The sequence below is a fragment of the Equus caballus genome, chromosome 27 (assembly GCF_041296265.1).
Source record: "Equus caballus isolate H_3958 breed thoroughbred chromosome 27, TB-T2T, whole genome shotgun sequence".
Classification (NCBI taxonomy): domain Eukaryota; kingdom Metazoa; phylum Chordata; class Mammalia; order Perissodactyla; family Equidae; genus Equus; species Equus caballus.
The window spans coordinates 28,777,614-28,795,914 of NC_091710.1; the positions used below are offsets into that span (position 1 = coordinate 28,777,614).

General features: G+C 38.7%; 1 pseudogene; it reads right to left on the reverse strand.

The window, feature by feature from the left end:
* Nucleotides 1-4,145: 4,145 nt before the first annotated feature.
* LOC100060811 (large ribosomal subunit protein uL11-like) lies at nt 4,146-4,629 on the reverse strand (annotated as a pseudogene).
* Between the last annotated feature and the right edge of the window lie 13,672 nt (nt 4,630-18,301).

An 18,301-nucleotide genomic window follows, 5' to 3' on the forward strand; every position in this document is an offset into this window, starting at 1 on the left:
AGAGAGTAAATTTCTCTTGTTTTAAGCCCCCAAGTTTGCTCTACTTTGTTACAGCATCCCTAGGAAACTAAAACACAGCTAAATACACACACATACACAAATGAATGCATTTCAACCTGTGAAATCTGCTAAGTTCAATGGATTGTCTCAATGTCAGTTTCCTAGTTGTGATATTCTACTATAGCTATGCAAGAGTGAATGTTGGAGGAAAGTGAAAATACACAGGATCTCTCTACATTATTTCTCATGACTGCATGTGAATTGTCCCAAAATAAAAGTATGAAAAAGAGGTCTGACTTCAAGTACGTTGGCTCCTCAATATATCCTCAGGAAGCTAAATCAAGCCTAGTTTAAAAATGAAAAAATTGGGGCTCAGGGAAATTAAGCAAATTTTGAAAATTCATAAGGATACTGAGAAATTCAGTTCTTGAATCTCCAACTTGCAAACCGCAATCCATCTTGTTTTGCTATGCTATGATCTTCTTGTGCATAACTCAATTGTTTAAATTCATTCAAGATGACAAAGATTTCAAACTGAGAGGGGGGATTTCACACAGCAACAGAAACAATATAAGGATGCTGAAGAGACAGCTGGCTCCAAGGCTGGTCACTGAAAAGAGGCATCATCATAGCCCATCTGGCCAATTTTCTTTTACAGAGAAAAGGAGGGAAAAGTTGGCTACCTTGGGCATAGGTCACATGAAGTTCCCTCAGAAAACACTGGCTAGATTAAGACAGGAAGCTGTAAGAAAAAAAAGAAGCCATATGAATCGAAACATCTAGAGTTTATTCACCATCAAACCCCAGGGCACTAGCAGTGCTCACACAAGCTATCACTTCTTAATTGCATCCAAAAGCGTCAGAAACGGGGAGCGATTTGTGCTGGGCACAAATCTGTGCTGGGCAGCCACTGTGTGGGCCTCTCAGGGAGCCGGGCGGTTTATACGAAGTGCAGAAGACACAGAAAGCAGCAGCAGCTGGACCACAATTCTGGAGATAAATGACTCAACAGATGACAACTCTCCCACTTCTTGCCTGGGCTTAACAGGAAAATGGGGAGAAAGGCACCAAATTATGTTTAGGTTCATGTGTAAATCAGACGTAATAGAACAAGGACTACAACGATGCTGGTTATCTTGAATTAACAAGGATCTTTTTATAGCCAAAAAGTTTGATAGATTTGGAAAACTCAGATTAGACGATTTAGAGCAAATGGATCAGGAAGACGGAAATGGAAAAACATTTCTCCCAAGGTGGATACGGAACATCAGGATTACAAGTTCTCATAAACCAGAGTTTGAGAAAACCTTTTTGGTCTCTTGGGTTTCCGTAGCCATCATCTAACCGCTCTGTTTGAAGTAGGGGTTTCATTGAATGACGATTCAGTTCTGCTGATCAGCTCTCTGCTCCGGGCAGAGGAGAGAAGCTGTTCAGATGCAGTCTGCAAATATTGAACTGGCAGAGGCGATCCACAACAGGTTCCTATGGACATTTATTTTCTCCCTTTAAGGAAGCCCCTTTATTTTCCTGTAATTGTATCGGGTGAGAGGAAATGCAGAAGTAAATGGAACAGAAGCCAATCTGAATCTTTGCTGGCAGGCTTATTGTTTATTGACTGCTAGGCTACCTGCCCTGAGACAAATATAATTATGGAGCAATCATCCTGTGTTCCCCAGGGAAAGAAAAAAAGATCCAGGGATATATTGTGTCCTGCTGTTTAAGTTTACAAAAACTGTAAATTCAGATAGTCATAGTCACAGCATTAAAAAAGAAACTGGGCAATTATATGTGTTTCACTGAGAATTCAGTTGTTATTTTATCTTATACACCAGTATTTCTCAAAATTTAAAGGGCAAGTGGATCACTGGAGACGTTGTTAAAGTGCAGATTCTGATTCAGAAGTTATGGGGTAGGGCCCAAAGGATTCTGTGTTTCTTCTTTTTTATAGTTTTTTAAAAATTTTTAATGGCTTTATTAAGGTAAAATATTTTGTTGACATACAAACATTGTATATCTTTAACTTGTACAACTTAATGTTTTGATGCATATGCATTATGAAATGGTCTCCACAATCAAGCTAATTAATAGATTCATTGCTTCCACATAGTTAACTTTCTCTTTTTTATTGTTTTTTTTTTGTCATGAGAAGACTTAGCAAATTCCAAGTAAACAATACAGTATTGTTAACTACGGTCACCATGCTGTACATTGGATCTCAAAAACTTATTCATCTTGCATAACTGAAACTTTGTACCCTTCAACCACCATTACCCCATTTCCCTCTCCCCCAAGCCCAGTCCCTAGCAACCACCATTCTATTCTGTTTCTATTCTGAGTTTTACTATTTTAGATTACACACATAAGTGAGATCATACAGATTTTGCTTTCTGAGTCCAACTCATTTCACTTAGCATAAGGTTCATCTATGTTGTTGCAAAAGGCAGGATTTCCTTCTTTTTAAAGGCTGGATAACATTCCATTTTGTGCGTGCATGTGTGTGTGTGTGTGTGTGTGTGTGTACGTGTGTGTAGACAGAGAGTGAGGCGGGGGAGAGAGACAGAGGAAAGAGAAAGGAGCAAATACAGCAAAATCTTAACAGTTCTTGACTCTAGAGGTATACATATACACCACGTTTTTATCCATTCATCTATTGACCGCCATTTAGGTTGTTCCCATATCGTGGCTACAGTGAATAGTGTTGCAATGGATAGTGCTGTATTCTCAGACCACACTTTGTGTATCGAGGTTCTGGTGCACAGTATCTGGGATACAATTCAAGTGTACAATCACTGTTTACAAGAGAGCTGTGGGAGTCTGCTTTCTTTCTCAACTAGGTCCTTTTGTTTTCTCAATTTTATCATGAACATGAAACATACACAAAAGTTAGGAGAATAATTCAATGAACCTGTATACCCACCAACTAGAGTCAAGAACTACTAAATTTTTGCCATATTTACTCACCCTTCTCTTCTCTATGCCTCTTTCCTCCCCCCTCGCATATATATTTATATATGTGCATATATACCTATACACATATGTTCTCCAAACCATATAAAGTTGAGGATATCATGACACTTCACCTGTAAATACTTCATCATCACCTCCTAAGAGAATAACTTCAATGCAATTATTCCATTTCAGAGAGTAAACAATAGTTCCAATACATTCTATATAATTCCAGTAATTCCATAACATTTACTAATAGCCAATCCATTTTCAAATGTTTCCAATTGTTCAAAAATGCCTTTTATAACTATTTTATAAGACAAACAAAGATCTGATCAAGGTTGAAGCATTTCCCTGGTTGTTACAGAGCTCAATTTCATCTTTTATTTTTCTTCTCCATGACATTGACTTTTTGAAAAGTTCAGACCGATTCTCTTTGAAGATGTCTCATAGTCTATATTTGCCGAATTGTTTCCTCACCATGTTTTGAATTTTGACCTTAATTGAAAATTATGCTTAGACAATTGAAGGACACATTCACGTTAAACATTTGTAACAAGTTAAATATTTTTGGCAAGTGTACCTCATAGGTGTTGCATGCTTCATATTGCATCTTATCAAGAAGTTCATAAAGTCTGATAATCTCACTACTAGTGATGTTAACTTTGTTCATTTGGTTTCAGTAATAACCCAGATCTCTCTGTTATAAAAGTGTATTTTTCCCTTTGCAATTTAGCAATCAGTAGTTAATCTGTGAGGTGATACATTAGCCAATTGTGAATAGCCAGCTTCCAAACAACATTTTATCTAATGGCTTTAGCATTGATTGCTGACGCTTACCTGAATCACTGAGTCATTTATTTCAGTGGGATTGAAAATGGTGATTTTCTAATTCTACCATTCCTTCTCCATTTATTAACTAGCATTCCCTTATAACAGTCAGTCCCTCCCCTCTCCCCAACCATACATCTCCACCATGATGAACGCATAACATTTTGTTCATTTACTGCATTGTAATTTATCAGTCATTATTCTTTTGATGCTCAAATTATCCCCACTTTGCCAGGGAGATACCCTTCAAGCTGACTTTTGTCTCCCTTAGACTTAATCTCATAAGTCTTTGAGTGCTTCCTTATTTTCTTTCCTTTTTTTTTTGGTTGTCAAGTGATCCTTTATTGAAGTACTGTCCTTGCCAGGTCTTAACGAGCTGGGCATTCCACCGCACCGCTGCTGATGTCATCGATGACATCATGAGGGTGGCGACCATCAATATTGCAGCCCACAGACTGGGCAGTCTCCAGGATCTCTTTAATGCTTCTGGAGAGTTCTGTGGCCAAGGACCGGTGCTGCATCTGTCAAGCAATGTTGACAATCTTGTCAAAGGTGATGTTTCCACTGTGCTTTATGTTTTCCTGCTTCTTCCTGTTTCTTGGTGGTTCTTGGAGGGCTTTGATGATCAGGGCAGAAGCAGAAGGTACCACCTCAATCTGAGCCTGTCCGTTCTGGAACGTCAGTTTCACAGTGATCCTCAGACCCTTCCAATCACCAGTTGCCTTGGTGATGTCATTGCTCACCTTTTTTGGAGACAGACCCAGGGGACCAATCTTGGGAGCCAGGGCAGACATAGCACCTACACCTTGGGTACACGACTTTGATCTCTTTGGGGTCGAACTTGGGCAGCATGGTGGAGGCAGCTGGTGTCAGATGAACCCGGATTCAGGACGACCGTAGAAAGTTGCACCTTAGCCTCCTCCAAGCTGAGTGGAAAGACGGCTTCCTTATTTTCTGGCACAAGATGTTCTAGGCCACCTTGTTCTTTCCCAGCCTAGACCTAGAATCAGCCACGTCTCCAAGGATCCCTGGCTGCCTTTAACGGAGAACGACATTTAGAACCAAGATCTAGACACCAGGTGTGCTCTCTGCTACTCAAGTGTCATTGTTTCCAGGTATGTTCAGTGACAGAGGTTAGAAATGTTCTGGTTTTTTTTTAATTGAAAGTTTATATTGGTATTTCCAATTTGAATTTAAATTACAGGAATTTTTTTAAGTTTTACATTTTATTTTCTTATAAAAACCTTAACATATTTACTTATTTGCTTTAGCTTATAATATATTTTAAAAGTTTCAAAATTACAATTGTTACTGCTAACAATAAACTACTGTGAAGTTGAAGATTTCTTTGCAGTCCTTTTATTACTAAAAGTGTAGAAAGTAGTGGATTCAAAAGTTACTTGAAATAATTATTTTCCCCGTAAGTTTGACATAGATTTGTATTTTTCTATTTGTGGTCAATTTTAGTTAAGTTTTGGAATATGTAAAGCATGTGTGGCTTCAAAGTCAAAGCTGGACTCTCAAGGAAGTCTCAGCCCGTTTCCACCCGCTCCATCCCATTTCCCCCATCCCTTAGTGGTCACCATTTTCATTAGTTGCTAGTTTATCCTTCTTTTGATTCTTTTTGGAAAAAAGAGCAAAGCTATCTATTTATTCTTATTTCCCCTCTTTTCTTACACAAAAGGTAGCATACTATATACTCTGCTCAATGTCTGGCTTTTTTACGTTAATAATATATCATAGAAATCAACAGACATCAGTTCATAAAGATCCTCTTCATTTCTATCTTAACAGTGCATAGCACTCCATTTGGGGGATATACCAACGTTTATTCAAACAGGCCTCTATTGAAGGACATTTGGGTGGTTTCCAATCTTGTGCTATTACAAATATGCTGCAATGAATAACTTTCTGCATATTTTCTTTACATTTGTTGAAGAGTATCATCAGGATAGACTCATAGACTCTGGATCGAAGAATAAATACATATGCGATTTTATGAGATATTCCCAAATCACTCACCATAAGAGTTGTACATTTTCGGATTACCACCTGCCATGGGTGGGTGCCTGTTTCTCCACAGCCTTGCCAACATAATGTTTTGCAAACTTTTGAATATTTTGACGTATGATGGTATCTCAGTGGAATTTTTATTTTCATTACTCTTATGAGTGAGGTTAAGATCTTTTCATCTGTTTAAGAGCAACTTGCCTTGCTTTATCTGTAAAATGTTAATGTCTTTTGTCCTTTTTTCTATCATGTTTTTGGTCTTTTTCTTCTAGTTAGTGTTGCTATATGGATGTCAGACAATGTAGACATTATGGCAAAAAAAATTACCAGAAATAAAAAAGAGAGATTTCTTAATGGTGGTAGGTCCCTTTTACTTCAGAAAATAAGACAATTCTAAATTTGTATTTACATAATAGTATAGCCTAAAACTACATAAAGGGAAAAGCTGGCTGAAGTAGACAGATCCACAATCTGAGCAGGAGATTTTAACACACTTCTCTCTGTAAGTGACAAAGTAAGAGAAAAGTCACCCAAAATGTAAAACGTGTAAGTAACTAATAAACATGATCTAGTTGACATATAAAATACTTCATCCAGACAAACGTTTTTATATTAAATGGGAGAAAAAAGTTTCAAAAGATTACGTACACCATCACTCTTCTTGTAAAATATAAAACAACTAAAATAAAGATCTAAAATTTTAAGTATACATATACATGCAATAAAACTATATAAAAGGGAACAAAAGACAAAGGATTCAGGATAATGGTTATGTCAAGTGCAGGGAAAGAGAGAAAGAATGGAGAGGCCATGTGGTTAAACAAAGAGTCAAGGTCCTAGCTCTTTTTTTGGATGGCAGTTTTACAAAAGCTTCTTATGTTAAATAAGTAATCAAATGTGAGCCAATGTTATGTCATGATCCAAACACTACGATTAATCCGCTTTTATGCCTCTGAGATCGAAAGAAAGCAACAGAAAAGAAAAAGATGAACTTTCAATCCATGAAAGCTAATAAAAGAACAATATCCAAAGAAAGAAGAAGAGAGATTAATAGAGATGAAAATAGACATTAATGAAGTAAAATAACAAGAAAATGAAAACAGTAGAAATGATCAATGGGAAGGAAAAGCTTGTTCTTTGAAAAGATTAATAATACAGATAATCCTTTGGAGAATATGATCAAGAAAATAAGAAAGAGGGTCAATAATGTGCCAGGATATGTACTAAATAGGCAATAGATCAGAATTTGTCTTAGAAAACTACTTCCTGGTCTACATAGCACTATGGTAGAAAAAGCAAAAAAATAAAAATAGTTATTTTTCTGGAGTCAATAATCATAATTCTAGCTCCATTGCTCCATAGCCATTTTTTAAGCGATTTCCAAACACCTTGCATATCTTTATATGCATGTCTTCTTTATGGCTTGACTTTTAAATCCACCTTTCTGCCACCATGGTAACCCGAGATACCACATATGCCAACTCTGAGTCCCCAAGCATTCGGTTTACACTCAGAAGGAATGAGGGGAAGAAGTCTGGGGATTTATTGGAGTAGTTCTGAGTATTCCTTGTTACTACATTTTCTTTTTCTTGTTTATAAGGCAAATACAAGTTAAAATCATAATTGTTTTACCTCTGCCCATTAAAATATGCAATTAAAAATCATCTTAATGAATAGATATTACTATCTGGTGATGACTGCTCTGACCCCTGTCTAACAGGCTCCGTTTACGTCTTGTTTGATGAAAGTTCTCCATATCTGCAAAGCAAAAGGGCAAACTGATTTATGAACAAGACTTATTGTCACAGCGGCAGATTTGTATAATGAGAAATATATTAAATCTAATGAAGGGAGAGCGTGCCTACCAAGGCAGCAAGTCTGCGTTGTGATTAAGTGATTCAATATCCCTCAATGGATTAATTTAGACAATGAACCGGGGTATGTAGCCACTGCCAGACTCCTTTGCTGTAATGACAAATGCTAAGCAATGCTGCATATTTGTGCATATGTATTGGGTTTTTAAGGTGTGATGATAAAGTAAGGTGTCACCCTCAGACCTCTACATTAACAAGATGAATCCCAAAGATGCATACGTCCTACTGATAGAGAACCAGGACGATCTGTCAACCATGTCATCTTTTAATATCTGCTTACAGGAAAGCATTTACTAGAAAATAGACATACTCTTTTACCTTTTTGACTAAGACCAGCTTACTGTATCTGACAAACACTAAACGCAGTCCACGTTAATTCCTTCTCTGGTCCCCAGCAGGGCCCAAGTCAGGCAAGGACGATCAATCATGCGCTCTTGTTTTCAAATAGGAGAATGCTAGCTATTATTTAATTGTCTACATTTACATACCCCATACAATAAGCGATGTCATTTATGAGATTTGAAAGCAACAGTGAACTTGTCAGGGCCCAGCAGCCACCTTTCTCTGATTTGGAAGAAGTCCCGTTTCTAGTTGTTTCCTACCATTATAACTACATAAAGCAAAACCCTGTACCCTTCAGTTTGGGAGATCACAGAGGGAGGTGAATTCTACATTGAAAATAGCATGATTCCAACACAATGCTCTTGGGATACACAAGTATGCTCACCCACATCTTAAACAGGAAAATGGGCTGTCTTAGGCCCTCAGTGACACGTGGAAAAAATATTCAGCACTTTAAAGGTCTTCTGGTAATGGATTCAAAACTTCTGACATTTTCCCCACCCCTTTTCTTTTCTTCTAAGAGAAAAGTATCTCAGGAGCACCAGCACCAGAATTAAGAAACTGGAAGAAAATAGCCGCTTACTTGGTGTCCAGCAGCCTTATTAAAAAGAAGTAGAATTTCTATTGCTTTGGGCATCCATTCTGATGACTACAAGACAGAGAGAAACATAACAACTCTAGGTTCCTCTCTTTATAATAACTGGGAGAAAGAAAGAAAATGTGACTTCTACAATGAGGCAGGGTGTGAAAAAAACGCTGTCACACACACCAAAAAAAAAGCTAAGAGTAGGTTTCCACTTCTGCTTTGGTTCCCTCTAGACTATTGGATTCCCTCAGGCTTAATGAAACCACCTGAACCATTTGATGTAGGGAATATGAACAACTTAGATCTGGGGACAAGCTAGCAGAAATTGGAGTCCTATTCTGCAACAGACGATCTATGTGATCCTGATTACGCTCTCTATTCCTTAAGGAATTAAAACTCCTAATAATATCACCATTTCAGAAATACTTATACTAGTGTAATAAAACAGGAAAATATCTTTATTAATAATTCCCCAGTGAGCTTTAAGGAGGGTGGCTCCTTGTCCTAAAGAAGACTTCTTTGATGAGGAATGTGGTAGAGGAGGACATGCAAATGAGGAAAGAGAAGCAGGAAAAGAGATAAATTGCTCTGCATAAGTAAGTTGTAATAGACTGAGAGGCCTTGGGGAAGACACGGAAACTCAGTCGCTGAGTATTCAGTCTGGTGTGGAAAGAGGCTTCACAAAGAGGCAGTTGAGAGCTGGGTTATACCATGAATGCCCGCCACATAGGATTGTAAATAAAAGGGCTTCTGACACACGAAGCCCTATAAAATAACTACCAGGTATTATGTAATACCCTCTGACTATTCTTAGGGGCCAGACTGCTTATGTAGAAAGGCTACTGCTCCTAAGAAGACATGACTTGGTATGAATGGAAATTTTCTTTTTTTTTCCAAGTCACCTTCATTTCTATTCACTCTAGGAAACAGGAAATTCACTTCCCAAATGTTTCTGAAAACAAGTGCTGGTTCTGGAGGCTCAAAAACAACAATGCTTGTAGCTTAGTCTCCGGACATGGTAAGACCTTTCTCTGTCATCAGATATAACTGCAAACACTTAGAATTTGTATACAATGTATATACATACACTTACTATGTATTAGGTACTATACACGCTTTGTATATATTAACTCATTTACTCTTCACCACAAACTTATAAGGTAGACTTTGATGTTATCCCCATTTTACAGGTGAAGAAACTCAGGTATGTTAAGATTAGATAACTTGCCCAAAGATGCACAATACCGGAATGGAATTCAAAGCCAAAGAGTTTGGCTCCCAAGTCTATGCTTTTATATACTAGATTATCCTTCCTTTCTGTATCGATCTTAATTTAGATAGATAGGTAAAACTACCGGTTCAAACAGATACATACACAGGAAGGAATAAAATTTAGATACAGAAATACAGATGGAGAAGCAAATGTAAGTAGAAATATAGATAGAGAAATATAGACATAGATCTTAATGGGCCGAGTGGTCAAGTTCGCACGCTCCACTTTGGTGGCCCAGGGTTTCTCCCCTTCAGATCCTGGGTGCAGACATGGCACCCCTCATCAGGCCATGCTGAGGCAGCATCCCACATAGCACAACCAGAGGCACACACAACTAGAATATATAACTATCTACTGGGGTGCTTTGGGGAGAAGAAGAAGAAAAAAAAAAGATTGGCAACAGTTGTTAGCTCAGGTGCCAATCTTTAAGAAAAAAAAAAGAAATGTGAAAGAAAGTTCTTCAGGCTGAACGAAAATGACACTCAATGGAAACCTGGATCCACAAAAGGAATGAATAACATTGACAATGGCAAATGCGAGAGTAAATATTAAAAAGTTACTTTTCTCATTTTTAAAATATCTTTAAAACATAATTTAAAACAAAAAAATTATAACATTATGTTGTGGGGTATGCAATATATGTAGAAGAAAAATGTACAACATAGTACAAAAGCCATATCAATGGAAATTCCACACAAACTCCATACAAAGGAATACTAAAAATAAAAAGGAACAGCTACTGCTACATGCAACAGCATGTAAAATTTCAAAAACGTTATACTGAGCAAAAGAAGCCAACACAAAAGAGTATACGCTGTATGAAATTCTAAAATAGGCTAAACTAATTTATAGTGACAGAAAGCAAATCAGGGGTTTGCCTAGGGTTGAGACTAACATGGGGATTAACTGCAAAGCAGCCCTTCCATTCGGAGGTAATGGAAATGTTTGCTACTGATTTCGGTAGTTGCTACATGGATGAACACATTTGTCAAAATTCATTGAACAGTATACTTAAAATGGGTTCATTTTATTGTATGTAAATTATAACTCAATAGATCTGATTTTTTTTTTTAAGTTTCTAGAAGATCCTTAACTGCCTTCTCCCATTTTTCAGTGAAGGCAGCTGAAGACCAGACAGATTAAATGGCTTAACCAATGTCACATTGCTCCTTTAAGTACCACTAAGAGTGGCACTTAAAACCTTAATATAGAGCACATTGCTTTTTACAACCAGGCATAGAACAAGAGAAAAGAGATAAAATGGATCAATCATCCTGAAAAATGGATTTATTCACAAAGGGAAATAAAAATGTTAAAAAAAAAAAAAAAACGCCTTGGATTCTGTTTATTGGGGTGGCAGAAAAGACTTTTTTTTTAATGTAAAGATGGGGAGGATTGTTAAGCCCCTTAGGTACAAATTATCTTCAGGAATTAATTCCTCATGTTGTCTCTTCCTCCCCAAGTCCCGAAAGGACCCCATTCAAGGTTTTCTCCCTGTAGAAAGAGTCCTTCCACTTCTTGTTCAGAGTCATTTATTTCTTGTTTTGAAATTCATTTCTGGACAACTCTTCTCATGTGTTGAAATATTTTAGTACAGAATATTGCTATTTTCAACTTACTCTAAAATGACCCAGCAAAAACAAGTAATACACGTACATTTACACACATGTCTACATATGTGGAGAGAGAGAGAAAAGAAAAAGAGGGGACAAAAATGGCAAAACAGTAACAATCTATAGATTTGAAAATTGTCTTAAATTAAAATATTGGAGGTGGCCGGGGTCAGAGCAGGAAGAGAAGAACCTGCGGAAAGGAATTTATTCGTTGGAACCTAAGTTCATTGCGAAGGAAGGAGGAGTGGAGAGAAAGAGGTTAAGGTGAAGGATTGGGGGAGGAAAAATGAGGCAGGAAGAGGTGGAAAGAGAAGAAGGATAGGAGGAAAACTGGGGTGGGAAAGAGGCACACTTCCTGCAGAACTGAAAAGCTCTCATCCTTCTTATAAGCATTTGCATTGTGCCCACAATTCGCCCTATAATTAGTGGCCACAGACACCACGTGTTTAGATAAAAGTGTCTATTTTCCTGAAGGAGATTTGCCTGTCAAAGCCTCAGCTGCAGAATCATCGAGGGTCCTCTCTGTGCTCTTAGTGGAGGTAACTAAAGAAACACTTTGCTGCTTTCCCAACTAGATTTAGAAAATGCTCAGTTCCCCGAGTTGGATAAGTGTACCCTTTTATGATCTCTTCAGCTGTGGGAAGTCCCCAGGGCTACTTGGGAGAGCCAGGACCTTACACCTCAGCACTGGTGCCTGTCAGCCCATCTCAGAGCGGGTAACAGCAGGCTCACTGAGAAGGGCCAGCCCTGCCAATCATGAACCTCTCTCCTCTCCATCCCTCCCAGCTTGCCCCGGTCCTAGCCCAGCCCCCTTCCTGGAAACAAAATAAGATGAAAGAAAACTCCTCTTAAACAAGAGGGCTGTCCTAAGAGAGTCGGGGAAAACGAAGACTAGAGAAGCCAAACATTGATAAACTTAATTAAATTTCTAATGAAAACAGAGGCAGCCTGCAGTGATTGCTCTCTGTAACTGAGACTAATATTCCAATTAGGCTAATTCATCCCCTGGTGCTCTAAACATAGTTATAGGCTTAATCCATATTTCTCCCCTCTTGTCAGCAATACATTTCCATCATTTTGAAGCTCTGGTTTCAGTATAAAAAGTGAGGCCTCGTGGTCTCCTTGGAGTCATTTGTGCCTGGCTGAGGTCTGCCTGGTGCTTCCATTACAGCACGGCTGGTTTTCTCTCCTCTCCCTTCTCTGAAAGACCAGAATCTTTCTGAACCTCTCAGAAGCCCCGTTTCAGACACCCTTAATCTTGTTTTCCCTCCTCACTGCCAAGTTAATCCTCCTCCAAAATTCAAAAATAAAATAAATGTGACAGAGGAAGGGTTTCATTCTTTCTACTGCTCTAAAGTGGAGACAACAGCTACAAACCATGGCTGATTATTAACACAATGGAGCCAAACGTACTCATCAGAAAGCACCCGTGTCCTCCTGTGGTGCCCAAGACACAGGTTACCCCACTGGCAGCTACCAAACAGAACCCCATGAGCCCATTGGGAAGGGGTTGGCCTGGAACCAGGCCTCCTGAGTCTGCATCCCAGCTCCTCCACTTACCACCGGGAGAAGTGGCTCAATATTTCTGAGCCTGCGTTTTCTCATGTGTAAAATGAGAATAATAAGAGTTTTCTCAGATTCTGTTGTATGGGTTAAATGAGACAAAATAGCTGCTTTTTTTGCTTATTACTACATGTCTAGGACAGTGAAAAGCACCTTACATATATTATTTCATTTAATTCTCCCAAAACTCTTTTGGCAAAAGGAAATTACAGTTTATAGAAAGGAAATACCTTGCCCAAGTTCACAAGTGGATCCAAAATAAAAAATTGAGTCTGTCTGATGCCCAGGTCTGCTCTCCCCGCAACCAAAACTTTATATATACATGTTCCATTACAGGAAAGGTCAAAACTGCAGACTATTTTTAAAAGCAGTTTCTTTATCTTCAATTAAATACATTTACTTGAACTAATCATTTTTTTAAAAGGTTGTCAAACAGGAATCTTTCTCAATATGCTTTAATGAACACATAAAAGTCATTTGTAATGAGCACATTGTTTATATGTCAATGGTATTACCAAGCGCTTGAAAATAGTTTGTTTTCTTAATTAGATTAAACAGGCTTCCTGCAATCTTCCTTCCTTTATTGATTTACTTAATGAACCTTTTTTTCATAGATAGTACAAATGTAAATTTAAGCTTGGCCTGTGAACAAATTATCTTAAAGTCTGAATCAGTGGGGCCTTAATTAATGAGGCTTTGCTCTATATCACTAGTGAGCCACAAAGATTTATTATGTTAAAATAGTCATAATGAGGACAATTCTCCACATGGGGCTAAGGAAGAAGGCCTTGCTCGGGTCACTGGAGAAGAAATCGCTTCCTCCCACTTCCACTCAGGTTAGCTTAGGTGGCTGCCGCATTGTCACATAATGGCTCAGTTAGAAGCAAAATGGAGGAGGCAGGAGTTGAAGGAAAGAAGGAATAAGTGAGGCCTTTTGAGAAGGAAGAGTAAAAGGCAGAGCAGGCGCCAGGAGCTAAAACCTGGCAAGTGCTATATCTGGGTCCGGGCAACAGGAAGAGGAAGACAGCCTGAAGATCATGGTTCTGACCAGAATGTTAAGTCCTAAAATTGAAACAAACCTGTGGCAGGTCAGATCAGCAGGTGATCAGAAGCCAAGTAGCAAGGCAAACAATAAAGTCGTTGAGATTTTAGTTGGGGGTGACTGAAGTGGTCTCAGTAAGGCCTAGCACTGGGGTGGAAATAAGAAGATGGCAGTGCCCCCTGAGCTTGCTGGGGTGGCCCAGTTTCAGCAACTCCCAAGAGCAGCCAGTTGGGACCTCTGTGTTTCCAAACCATGAGCCCCACTCCCACAGGACCACCTTCTGGGAAACCTTGCAGCCACCTGGAGAAGATCCAAATGATCTAGACATCAAGACATCAGCCACCCACTTCTTCTCACCTCTAGGACGTTATCTAAGGGGTAAGCTAGACTTATTGCCCTAGGATGCTAGTCATAAACAGGAAGGAGTCCAGTTACCCAGAGAAAGAAAAAGCTACATAAAGGATAGACCTTCGTTAATGCTAGTTAACAGTTCATTAACTATTTTCTTTGTGCCTGGTAGTGTGCTAAGCATTTTACAAACATTACTTAATCCTCACAAGCACCCAAATGTACAAGTGTATTACTAAACCATTTCAGATGTGAGGAAACAAAAGCTTAGAAGTTTCAAATAATTTACCCAAGGCCACACTACCAGTAAGCAGCAAAGCTAGAGAAGATCTGACATGGAGGCTGACACCAGAGCCCACAGTGGGACACACAGTGATGTGCTGTTGAGGAGAAATAACAGATCTGAAAGTCAAAGATCCTCAACCACAGTTAAGGAGCCAGAGAATAACCATGAGCAGACACAGCAGACTTCAGGACTCCGGAGCATCAAGGAAAGATTTATGTTGCCTCAGACCACTGTGATCAGGGAATCATAAATGGCAAGCCATTGGTATGACCCAAAGTCAAAGGTCTGACCTAATTTGACAAAGGGTTGTTTGTCTCAAGGTAGGACCCTGTGTCTACCTGAGGACAGACGTGGACTCCGTGGTTGAAGCAGAGAAGTGATACCTCTGTCCAAGCCATCTTGAATGGGATTTGTGAGGGCAAAATGGGATTACAGGAAATTCCAACAGGTGACGCCAAAGAACCCCTTTCTACATGCAAAATATGAGCTGCCACCATCATTATCTACCTAACCATCACCATCCCTTGAGGTAATAAAGTGCTTTATGAGAGGTGGTTTAAAGTAGTGGTAGAGAACTTGAGTTCCAGCATCACTCAGACGTAGGCTCAAATCCCTGTTCTACTGGTGGTTATTATCTCTGTGATATTGGACAAGCAATCTCGCCTCTTAAAGCTCTGTACTCCCATCTGTAAAATAGTGATACTAAAAATAGAGTTGACTTCATAAAGTTGTCATAAGGATTAAAATAAATCATGTCTACAAAATGCTTAGCCAAGTGCCTGGTATGCAGTGCTCATAAAGACTGCCCATTTACTATTATTTATGCTTTTAAAAACTCTTTCATAGTCACAGAGTCATCTGAATTGGGAAAATCTGGTACCAAGCTCAGCATGCAAATATGAGAGAGTGTATAAGATGTCAAAATTTTCTTGGCTGTGTCTCTGTTCCATTCCTCCACTAAGTGATTTCCAAACAGAGCTGGCAGTTCAAGAAATAGCTTGCCAGTGACCATTTACTGTTTCCTCTGCCCGGGTGGGAAAGGACAATAGTGTGGACACCATTCACTGAACTTTGAAATTTTTCAACAACTAAGTACAATAACCTTAGGTTTTGAATTTTCTCTTGGCATGCATGTTGAGTCAACCCAAGGGAGCAAGCTTAACCTGGCCTTCAGGAATTCCAAGTCCCCACCTTCTCAGTACTTACAACTTAGCAGAATTTAGAACAGGTCCCTTAGGCATGTTAGTTGACATCTACAAATAACTGACTTCTGTTGTCACTATTTTAAGGTAAACATGCACTATCTCCCTAACATATTGTAAACTCCTTGAGAACCGAAACTTGACTTATACTCTCTTCACTTTCCCTGGAGCATCTAGAATGGTGTTGTATGCATAAAAAGTGCCCAATAAATATGTATTGATATTAATAGAGGGACTCAGTATTCAGAAAACAAAAGCAATTTTGTTGAGATGGAGGAGACCTGTGAATCCTTTGTTTACCCATCCCTAACAGCTCCAGGTAATTTGTGTATGTAATTAAGTAATTTATGAGAGTATGCAGGAATAACTGGGGTGCTTTTCCAATGCCTACCCTGATTGCACAAGAGAATAATGTATTGCCAAAGCCATCATGGTGCTAGAGCCCTCCAGGCCTGGAGCACTTCGGTGCTAACTCAAGGACAGTGATTTCTCTGCACCTCAGAGCAACCACCATGGTGGCTCCAAAGACAGAGAATGGTATACTTAAGTACTGACCAAAAAACCGGCTCCTGGAATCTCTGAGTACAAGATGTGACTGTAGCAATCAGTAACTCAAAAGGCCATCCAATCTCTTTCCTGGATATGGATTTAGAACTGCCAGCTGTGGTGTAGAAGAATAGGTGGGCACTGGGGGCCCCTTCCAAATCCGACACGATGATTTTATTCTTTTCTCACTTACTGTAGACTACAGAAGACAGTCTGGCACCAAAAGCAAAATATCTAATAAAATTAAGCACCTGAGTGTTGAAATTTTTAAAAGAGCCATTTGGCAACTTCTATTACTTGCTTGTTGACAGTGTAAACTTTGCTTGGCAAGTTGAAAAGCTATACCAAACAAACCCTATCTCTGGCAATTAGAAGCACTTAAATAAGCTAATATAATCAATTACATGTTTTAATTTGCCAGACAGCATTTACAGGGTTTAATTTTTTGCTGCTACACCTTCCAAATTATCTTCAGGTGGTGTTTGGAATCTACTAGGAAGATGCATGGCAATTGCATTGATATTATCTATGCTGAATTCCTCATACACACCTCCCCCCAGACCAACACCCTCTGCATCCCATACCTAGAGGTGAAGTGACTGCATAGTGAAGAAGAAAAGTCATAAGATGTTTACTTAATTTCTTTATTGCACAACATTCATATAATCCTCCTGCCAGTTTTCCCAAAAAGTTACATAAAAATCAGTTCTGGTAATGATAAAATCCAAATACAGAAAAATATTATTTAAAGGAAAGACACAATGGAAAAATAAGAAAGAAATAAGGAGAAATAAATTAAAGACTGAATCTCTTATCATGACCTGATATCATTTAAAAAGAAAGTTCCCTGATAGAAAAAAAATTAGATGCAAGAATCATCATCAGGATTTTTAATGTTACCAGGGACTTCTGTCATTCTGACATCATCTGGTTTCAATTTTCTAAGAGGATGGCTGCTCTTTATGTTTATATGGTTGCTTATTCCTGATGACGCATAGAAAAGCACCACTGTTTATTATATGTATATTCTAGTGCTTTCCAGATATAGGGAAGAATTATTTGTGGCCCTTATCTATCAATTGAGAAGTAGTTGCCGGCCCCATGGCTGAGTGGTTAAGTGAGCATGCTCCACTTCGGCAGCCCAGGGTTTCACCAGTTCGGATCCTGGGCACGGACATGGCACCACTGATCAGGCAATGTTGAGGCGGCATACCACATGCCACATGCCACAACTAGAAGGACACACAACTAGAATACGCAACTATGTACTAGGGGGATTTGGGGAGAAAAAGCAGGAAAAAAAGATTTCAGCCAGCATAAAACAGAAATACTAACTTATTTGATGTCTTTGAGCAAAACCTCAAATACTAATACCAATTAAATTATGATATTTAAAACATTACCATAATGATTTAGGAGATAACGTAGGATATGGAGAAAGGACAACTGTCCACCACAAAAGAGAAACTACTTCTCAATTGATAGATAAGGTCCACAAATAATTCTTCCCTATATCTGGAAAGCACTAGAATATACGTATAATAAACAGTGGTGCTTTCCTATGCGTCATCAGGAATAAGCAACCATATAAACATAAAGAGCAGCCATCCTCTTAGAAAATTGAAACCAGATGATGTCAGAATGACAGAAGTCCCTGGTAACATTAAAAATCTTGAATAAAGGAAAGAGAGTAAGAATTCATTGGTATTTTTCCAGTTCTCTCCACAGACTTGAAAAGGACCCATATATTTGGCATATGTAAGTATTTTAGTCCACCCAACAGACGTTTTATTGAATAAGAGGTACAGCCCTGAAGGCCCATAGCAGCCAGTGTGTATC